A 9933-nucleotide genomic window follows, 5' to 3' on the forward strand; every position below is an offset into this window, starting at 1 on the left:
TAGATTCCTTTAACTTAAGAGGGATCCATTAAAGTAAGAAAGAATCTTTTAAGGTAAGAAGGATCCATTTAAAATAGGTACACTTTAATGGAGGATAATCTAAGTTGTTTAGTTATCTTATGAATTCTATTTATGTCTATATGTGTAACACCCCTGGTGTTACTGTCACTAAAACTTGAGCATAACATCATGAGCATTAGCATATCATGTGTTTGTCACACCTAGAGTGCATTCACTAGATAAAAATTTCAAATATGTTGTACTGACATGATTTGATATGTGGTTAACTCTAGTGTAAAGTACTTAACCCTAAATCTGGGCTTATGGATCTAAGGGAAGCCCAAGCATGAGAAAACTTCAAAAGATGTGACAAATGACCCTAAGATATCCCCTTGGAATGACTTAAGTGGCATCTAAACCCCAAAGTGCTGCAAAACCCTGAAAAGACCCCTAGAAAAACCCTAAATTGGAACCCTAGGGGGCTAAGTGTAAAATTGGTGCACTTTTGGACCAAAGTGCAAAAACCAAGGTATTAGGGCACCTCAAATCATAAGTTTCACACATTTGAGGATTTGCAAATCAAATTATGAGATTTGGGTTTATTTGCAAAAGAGACACCCTATACCTCTCATGTGGTTAAGTCTGAAATTTAGTTGAATGGGATCAACCTTAGAGCTCTATATCTCTAAATCCATTGGGATTTTTGTGGCGGAACTGCCCGAATTATTCCAACTTAAGTGTCTAAGTCCCGCTTTAAAGGCTAGACCACACTTAAATGGGAATAACCCTTCAATCCCTCGGATCTAGTCCGACACGGCCACTGACAGGATCAAGTACCACAATCTCACTCGATGGTGAGTCACAGAGCAAATACAATAAAGCATAGAACCATGCATGAAAGAGTATTAAGTTATTACATCATCATGGGAGTTTTGCAAAAGTAGTCATCATTGTTCGAAGTGCAGCGGAATAAAACTAACGGTAAATAAATAGAGAGATGGGGAAGCCTGTCCCATCACTCCTCATGCTCCTCCTCAGCCGAGGCGGGGTCCCACTCGACAGTCCAACCCGGTGGCAAGATGGACGGCCAAGTCACTCCAGCAACCATTTCCTCCAGAGAACCTATAAAAAATTATGCCACAAGCAAGGCTGAGTATACTAATACTCAGCTAGACTTACCCGGTGTGAGGAGTCTACTCCTCTACCTCTAGACATGCAGCTGTTTGGCTGTGGGGTTTGGTTGCCAAAAGCACTAGCTGAGTTTCTAAGTCAAGTTTTAACTTTGTCAATTTAAGTGTGACTCTCTTAAGGCTAAAAGTGTACTAGCTACTCATACATAGTAGCAAACATTATTAGCAATCAACATCTTATATCAACTCATCATATTTCCACTTGTTACTCAATGCAGTACAATGGATCAAGCAGTCTCATTAGCTGCGAGAAGCAGACGATTCGAATCGAGTTTTTATCCTTGCAAGGTAAACCTAAACACACGACATGCAGGGGCACTCCGTCCCCACACACATCAACCGTCCCCATCGATTCCCCGTCAGCAGATCAGGGCTCACCGCCTTGGCGTACAATGCCTCACTGACCCCGACTGCCGTCGTGCAGTGACCGCACTTGTACCCACCATAACCGGAATGGGAGACCACGTCTCAGGTCGCGTGAGGGGATATGTCCACTTCCAGGTTCACTCAGGTACTAGGCTTACCAATTTACCATATTTCTCGGCATGTGTTTAGTACGTTCAAACGCTTGACACAGGTATCCGCACGTTAATCCTTATTCCAATTTTCATCTCGTAGACCACGCGTCCCCATGGACCCGTGTCCACAGACCATCACCATTCTGTTATCAAAGTGGATACAACCAATTCCTGACCTCGCGCGAGTGCTAGAAAAATCACTCGACTTCTACCGAGATCCTAATTAATAAAGCAGCTACTCGACCTAGCATACTAGTATCCATCTCAAAGGGAATCCTGAGTTCATGCAACTAGGGTTTCAGTCAACTCCTACACTTAAGTGCACAGTATAAGCCTACAAACATTAAGTGCAGTAAAATAGCATATATAACGGTTATGCATAAAACCGGGGCTTGCCTTCCAAAGCAGTGGCAGGCAGGTCCTCTGGTGCAGGCTCTGGTGCTGGGTCCGGGGCTACCTCCTGAGCAGCTCCTTGCTCCGGCACGAGGACGTACTCTCCGTCAGCAAGGTTACAGTCTATCGAATGCAATGAACATGGATGTCATGATTATGCAGGATTAAATAACATTATGCTTAAAAAGAAAACTAAGTTGAGGAGTAACTTAGGGTTTCTTAGCCATGCGGGGCTTCTAGTGGGTTAGGCTTATTACTCTTTAGGCTTAGGTTTTCATTGGGGATAACATAGTGGATTTGTATTGTCTTTATATATTTCAGTGGACAAATTGCAAGGGTTTTAGGATGACATTAATTACCATTTTCCTTTTCCTTTCTTTAATTTCTACTTAGGGTTTCTAGTGAGGTTTGAACTACGACAGTGGTTTAATAATTTCCAAAAATTCTGTAAAAATTACAGTGGGTTGCCATTTGCTATTCTAGCCTGTTTTAAGAATTTGAGGCTCCCCAAATAAAGGCTAAGCTTAAGACAAAAAGAATAAAAATTGGGTAAATGGGCCACTTTGTACTACAACTCTTAATTAGAGTCGGTTCTGCCCTAAAGGTTATTTTTGCTAGCATCTAACAGTAATAATAGGTTTCTGTGCCAAAAATCACAGAAAGCTAAGGGGTGGTTATTTAATTATGATTTTTCTAAAGTTTAATGTCAAAAAGGCACTTTCTACTACATTGGTATTTGAAAAATGTCAAACAGCAAATTTCATATTTTTCCTAAGTTCTTAATAACAAAACATTAACGATCCCAAGGGTGGGGGTGTTTTCACCTTGGGGTTATTTTTGTAGGGTTTTTCTAAGTTTTCCTTGTTTTATTCAATTAAAAGGTATCCCACTTATTTTATACTAAACCAGGGTAGGATAGATTTTTCCAGTGAACTATATTGAATAATCACCCTAACAAAAATAGGGGTGCCCTCTGGTTCATTATTTAAATCACATTTTCTATTTTTCTTAACCTTAATCATATTGTAAAATAAGGGGCAAAAACTAACTTAATGGGGTGGACAGAAAGGTTTAACATTTTTAAACAGGTCAGTAGGTAGATATACACTTCTCCAAATTTTTCTAACCCTAGTCAAATAGCACAACTATTTTTTTTCTATTATTGAGCTTTTGGCTAAAACTATAAATAAATCAGAGCTTTAAAGTTTTCTATAGCACCTAGGGGGTTTTATATTTTTCTTAAGTAGGTTACATTATTTAGAGCCTGACAAAATTGGTTTGACCAAATTTGGATGAAATAAATAGAAGTTATGAATTTTTAAAGTCTCTGTTCAATTTAAAAATAGATTTAATAAGAGTTTTCTAGAAAAACAGTTTACACCGAGGTCCCTGGGTTTAAACTAAATCAACTCGCACAAATCTACCCCTGAGCCACTATTCCCCTGGGTCGCTGACAGTTCAAAAAGCCCCCTGACCTTCTCTTCCTCTCACCCGCAGTCCTTCCCCCAATGTAAACAGTACCCGCGGGAAAGAAAAGGGTGGCGCGGCTTACCGGCGGCGAGATAGGTCCGGCGAAGGGCAGGGTTGGCTCGGGGAGACTCTGGCGGTCACAGCGAGGTGCGGCTCGACGGCGGGGATGGCCGGAATCGCTCGGTCCACGCGCGCAGGCAGGTGTTCTCGTCAGCGGCGAGTGTACCGGCCAAACCACGGCGATCTGGTTCAATCCAAGGGCACGGTGAGCTTCCTGGGGTAACGTAGAGACCGTGTGCACAAGGAATCGAAGAAAGGTGGAGTGGATTACCCGGTCCATGCACTCCGGCGGGGTTGTGAACTCCGGCGACCGTGGACTGGCCTCTCCGGCGAAGCAGGCTCCGATTCCTTGCTCGGGGAGCTTCACTGAGTTGTGCACACTCGTCTCTGAGGGTTGGATGGGGCTGGGGCAAGCTGGACTGGCCGGTCTACGGCGGCAGTGGCTCGGGTGGCCACGGACACGCTGCGCACGGGCAAACGGCGGTGAACTGGGCTCCGGTGAGGCTTGAGCGTGCGAGGAAGAGTGTAACCGACGCTTGGGAGGGCTTTATAGGCGCGGGCGCGGGACAAGACGCCGGCTGGCCGTTGGCGCGACGCGGGGGGCGCGCGGGCGTGCTCTGGCAAGCTCAGGGCGCGTCGAACACGTGGAGCTTACAATCTGCCCGTGTTCCACAGCTCACCCAAGTCGCAAACGTGCGAATCTTGGCAAAAATCCGGCGCGAGTCTTTTCCTGGCACCTAGGGCTGTCTCTCATCCGTGAGCTACCATGGCAGATATGGCCTAGGCAGGGAGATCTCTGGTCGCCAAATCGGGTGTGTCACACTGCCCACCTCGCGACAAAAACCATGCCAAGGCATGTCAAACGTCCAAGTCTCGAGCTCAGCTTTTTCTAGTGGGTGCCTTGGGTGGTATGCCACATTTTTGGTATAGGACATAGGTGGATTTGATGCCAGCTTCGAGGTGAACACAACTGATCTTTAGTGTAGGTATAGTTTTTAACTTAGAGAGAAATAGAGAGCTCTAGCTCTCTCTCCACTTGGAGATTTGAATTGGGGTTTCTCCAGGGGTCTTTTTGCAATATTTCCCTCCCTTAATTGCTGGTTATAAGGTTACTTAAGGTTTGGGTAAATGTTACTCATGTTTTGCACACTTGTTCACTCTCTTTTCCCCCTTATCTAGGGTTTTGGGAGATAGCATTTAAGAGAGGTCTAGGGTTCTTCTCCCCTCTTATCCAAGGTAGTAAGTGTGCAAGGATTAGAGTAATGCTTTTGGTTACTCACAATCCTTGGTTAACATCTAGCTTTCCAAGGCCCTCATGCTTTTGCTCCTTAAGTTCTTCCACAGGTGCTCATAGCCTTTAGTATCAAGGTGGGTCCTAGCCATGGTAACACCTGGGGTGTTACAGCCCTCCCCCCTTAAAGGAATCTCGTCCCGAGATTTTAGGTAGAGGCCCTTGGAGGGTGCTTGAAGGTGTGTTGGTGTTATTCTTCCTTTACACTCTAGTTTCTCTTATTAACTGCTCTTCGAATGTCATTCTCTTTGCAACTTCAGAAGGAAGCCCTTCTTAAGTTAAATCCACAACTTAGACTATCCTTGTTATCTAAGTTTTTCTTATAATTGAATTCAAAGGGCAGGTGGGGGTGGGGTTTTTGGGGTTACATACCGACTCCTTTGGGCAGAAAGTCGAGGAAGCGAGAGCGTAGAAAATCCTCAGTCTCCCATGTAGCTTCTTCTGCTGAATGGTGACTCCATTGAACCTTGTACATTCTGACCGACCTTGCCCGAGTTGATCTTTCCTTTTGATCTAATACCTTGACGGGGTACTCTTGGTAGGACAAGTCTGGTTCTATCTCAAGGTCTGGTTCTGGCAGCACCTCAGTGGGTAGGCGAACACATTTCCGCAGCTGAGATACATGGAACACATTGTGAACTGCTGACATGTGGGGTGGCAATTCCAATTGGTAAGCTACGGGTCCACAACTTGCCTTGAACTCATAGGGTCCAATGTAGCGAGGAGCTAACTTGCCCTTGATCCCGAATCTCTGGACACCCCTGGTGGGTGACACCTTAAGATAAACATGATCTCCCACCTCAAACTGTAGAGGCTTCCGCCTCTTATCATGATAGCTCCTTTGCCTGGCCTGAGCAGCTTCTAAGTTCTTGGTAATAACCCTGACCTTTGCCTCTGCCTCAAGTACCAGGTCTGGCCCAAAAATTTCCCTCTCTCCTGCTTGAGACCAATTCAGTGGGGTCCTACACCTTCTCCCATATAAGGCTTCAAAAGGTGCCATCTTCAGACTGGACTGATAGCTGTTATTGTAAGAAAACTCTGCCAACGAAAGACACTTGTCCCAATCCTTCCCGTAGTGTAGTGCACATGCTCGCAACATGTCTTCCAGAATCTGATTCACCCTTTCTGTCTGACCATCTGTTTGGGGATGGTATGCTGAGCTTCGGATTACTTGGTTCCCAAGTGATTCTTGCAGCTTTTCCCAAAAGCGTGCCACAAACAGTGCTCCTCGGTCAGATATAATGGTCTTTGGAATACCATGCAATCTTACTATCTGATCAACATAAATTTCTGCGTACTTCTCTGTCTTGTGGGTTGTGTGCACCGGCAAGAAATGAGCGGTCTTGGTCAACCTGTCCACGATAACCCAAATAGAATCATGGTGCCTGGAGGTATTGGGTAATCCCACTATGAAGTCCATGCAAATGTCCTCCCATTTCCAAGATGGTATGGGAAGGGGTTGCAAAGGGCATGCTGCCTTCAAGTGACTAGCCTTTATCCTCTGGCAAGTGTCACACTCGGATATGTACTGGGCAATTTCCCTTTTCATTCTAGTCCACCAATATAAAGATCTGAGATCATGGTACATCTTGTTGCTACCCGGGTGCATGGAGAATTTGGAAAGGTGAGCTTCATCTAGTATCTTCTTTCTGAGCTCAGGGTCCTTGGGAACAACCAATCGGTTTCCAAACCATAGGATTCCCTTGCAGTCCTGACGGAAACATTTGTATTTCTCTGCCTTTTGCTTGACCATTACCTTAATCATTTGAACACCCTTATCCTCAATCTGTGCCCTCACTATTTGCTCTTGCAATGTGGGTTCCACCGAGATATAACTTAATTCACTGGAAGGAACAACTTCCAGGTTCAGCTTGCACAACTCATCACACAGGGTGGTAACTCTTGTATCTATGCTTATACAATTGCACTGGGCCTTTCTGCTCAAGGCATCTGCCACAACATTGGCTTTACCAGGATGGTAATGCACCTCTAAATCATAGTCTTTGATTAACTCCAACCATCTCCTCTGCCTCATGTTCAGATCTGCCTGAGTGAAGATGTATTTGAGACTCTTGTGATCAGTGTAGATGTTACAGTGGGCTCCCATCAAGTAGTGTCTCCATATCTTAAGAGCATGAACCACAGCTGCCAATTCCAGATCATGTGTAGGGTAGTTCTGCTCATGGGGCCTGAGTGCCCGGGAAGCATAAGCAACGACTCTGTTTTCTTGCATCAAGACACATCCCAATCCAGTACCAGAAGCATCACAATAAACTTCAAATGGCTTGGTGTTGTCAGGTTGAGCCAACACTGGGGCTGTTGTCAAATGCTGCCTCAAAGTGTGAAAGGCATCTTCACACTTTTGGCTCCATTTATACTTGACTCCCTTTTTCAACAGTTCAGTCATTGGTTTGGCAATTCTGGAAAAATCCGGGATAAATCGTCGATAATACCCTGCCAACCCCAGAAAACTCCGAATCTGCCTCACTGTAGTCGGGGGTTTCCAATCCATCACTTCTTGTACCTTCTCAGGATCAACTGATATCCCATCCTGAGAAATTGTATGACCCAAGGATTTGATTTCCTTCAGCCAGAACTCACATTTAGACAACTTAGCATAAAGATGATGATCGCGCAGCCGCTGAAGCACGATGTGCAGGTGCTCAGTATGCTCATCTTCATTTTTGGAATAGACCAGAATATCATCAATGAAATCGACCACGAACTTATCCAACTCTGGCATGAACACTGAGTTCATCAGGTACATAAAATAGGCCGGGGCATTGGTCAGCCCAAAAGACATCACCAAAAACTCATACAGCCCATATCTGGTAGAGAAAGCTGTCTTGGGAATGTCACTGGCACGGATCTTGATCTGATGGTAACCTGAGCGAAGGTCTATCTTGGAAAATACCTTGGCTCCCACTAATTGATCAAACAGAACATCAATACGGGGCAGCGGGTATTTGTTCTTAATAGTCACCGCATTGAGAGGGCGGTAGTCAACTCACATCCTCAAACTCTCATCCTTTTTCTTCACAAACAAAGCTGGACATCCCCATGGTGAAGTACTTGGGCGAATAAACCCCTTGTCCAACAGTTCTTGCAATTGCTTCTTCAATTCTGCCAATTCCGCGGGAGGCATCCTATAGGGTCTCTTGGAGATAGGAGCAGTCCCGGGTTGCAATTCGATGGCGAACTCAATGTCTCGGTCAGGTGGCATCCCTGGCAATTCTTCCGGAAACACATCTGGGTAGTCACAGACCACTGGGATCCTTTCCACTGGGGATTCTAACATAACAAAGGCACAAGATCGGGTACAACCATGGTCAGGCAAATATAGTGTGGTTCCACCACAAGTTGGTGAGTGCACCTCAATGGCTCTAGCTGCAATATCCATCACAGCCTGATTTCTGGTCAACCAGTCAGTTCCCAATATGATATCCACACTATCCAACCCCAAAATGAGGAGGTTGGTTTTAATTATCAGACTACCAAACTTTATAGGCACATTCTTGTTAATTTGGTAAGTGGCAACCCTGCCTCCTGGTGTTGAAATTGTAATACCCCCATTGGTGTGGTGAAAAGGCAATTGGCACTTGGCACTAAATTTAGCACTGATAAAACTATGCGATGCACCTGAATCAAAAAGAATAATAGCAGGATAATTCAAAACTGTAAAGATACCAGTCATGACGGGTGCTCCCTCTGGAATATCAGCCATGGTGGTGAAGTTCAGCCTGCCCTGCCTCACTTGCACCTTCTGCCTCTTGCCTTGGTTCTGATTGACATTCTGCCCCTGCCTCTGCTGGTTCCTGGGGCAATTTTTGGCGTAATGCCCGGTGTTGCCATATGTGAAACACCTGTTGTCATTTGCCTAGCGGTACTGCTGCTGCTGATTGTTCCTCTGAGCTGGAAACTGGGTGCGGTTGGGTGCCTGCTGCTGCTGCTATGGTCGGATCACCCATCTTCCTTGCTGCTGCTGGGGTCCCCTGTTCTGGGTGTCGGACACAATCCTGAAGCACTGTGGCTGAGCTGAAGGTCCTGCCACAGGGGTCTTCCTCTTCTTCTCCGCTTGTCGAGCTGTAATGCAGTCCTCCTGGGAGATAGCCATGTTGACCAACTCATTGTAACTGTTGGCCCTGACGGTGTTGAGACGGTCACGGAGCTTAGTGTTGAGCCCCCTCCTGAACCTGTCTCTCTTCTTCTCATCTGTATCTGCGTGATACCCAGCATACTGGCACAAGTCATTAAAAGCCTGGGCATACTGCAACACTGTCCTGTTTCCCTGAGTGAGTGCCAAAAACTCGTTGAGCTTTCGGTCCATAATCCTGGCTGGTATATGGTGTCCCCTGAAAGCTGCCTTGAACTCCCTCCATTCCACCTCTCGATCCTCTGGCTGCATGGCAAGAAAATGGTCCCACCAAGTCCTTGCGGGTCCGCGAAGCTGCTGGGTGGCGAACCTGACTTTAGTGACCTCTGAACAAGCTCCATGGAGTAGTGGGAATTTGGATTCCACCAATCGCAACCATACATCTGCATCAAGTGGGTCCTCCGCCCTTGTGAACAATGGAGGCTGAGTACTGAGGAACTCCTGGTAGGTAGCTGCCGCGGGGTGACGCTGATGGTCTCCACCACCATAGTGCTGAGGTGGTGGCTGACGCTGAGCTAGCTGCCTCAAAATCTCATTCTGCTGAGCCATGAGCTCCTGCAGAGTGGGAGGTGGTGGCGGCGGTGGAGGAACGCGCTCATTTTGGCCACGACGTTGCCTCCCGGCCATCTGAAAAACTGTAGCATCCCAAAAATTCAAATCTTGAAATTTTCTCAAACTCGCTCTAAATTCAAAATGAATTTCAAATTTCATTTCAAAATGTTTGTTTGCAAGTTGATATCAGCAAATAAAATATAGTGGTCTATATTCTCTCTAAAATCCTCCTCAAAATATTTCCCCAGCGATCACCCTCAAACTCTTTCAGAAATACTGCCCAAATATTCCACCGATATATGTCCA

Source organism: Zea mays, chromosome 10, assembly GCF_902167145.1.
Source record: "Zea mays cultivar B73 chromosome 10, Zm-B73-REFERENCE-NAM-5.0, whole genome shotgun sequence".
NCBI classification, from domain to species: Eukaryota; Viridiplantae; Streptophyta; class Magnoliopsida; order Poales; family Poaceae; genus Zea; species Zea mays.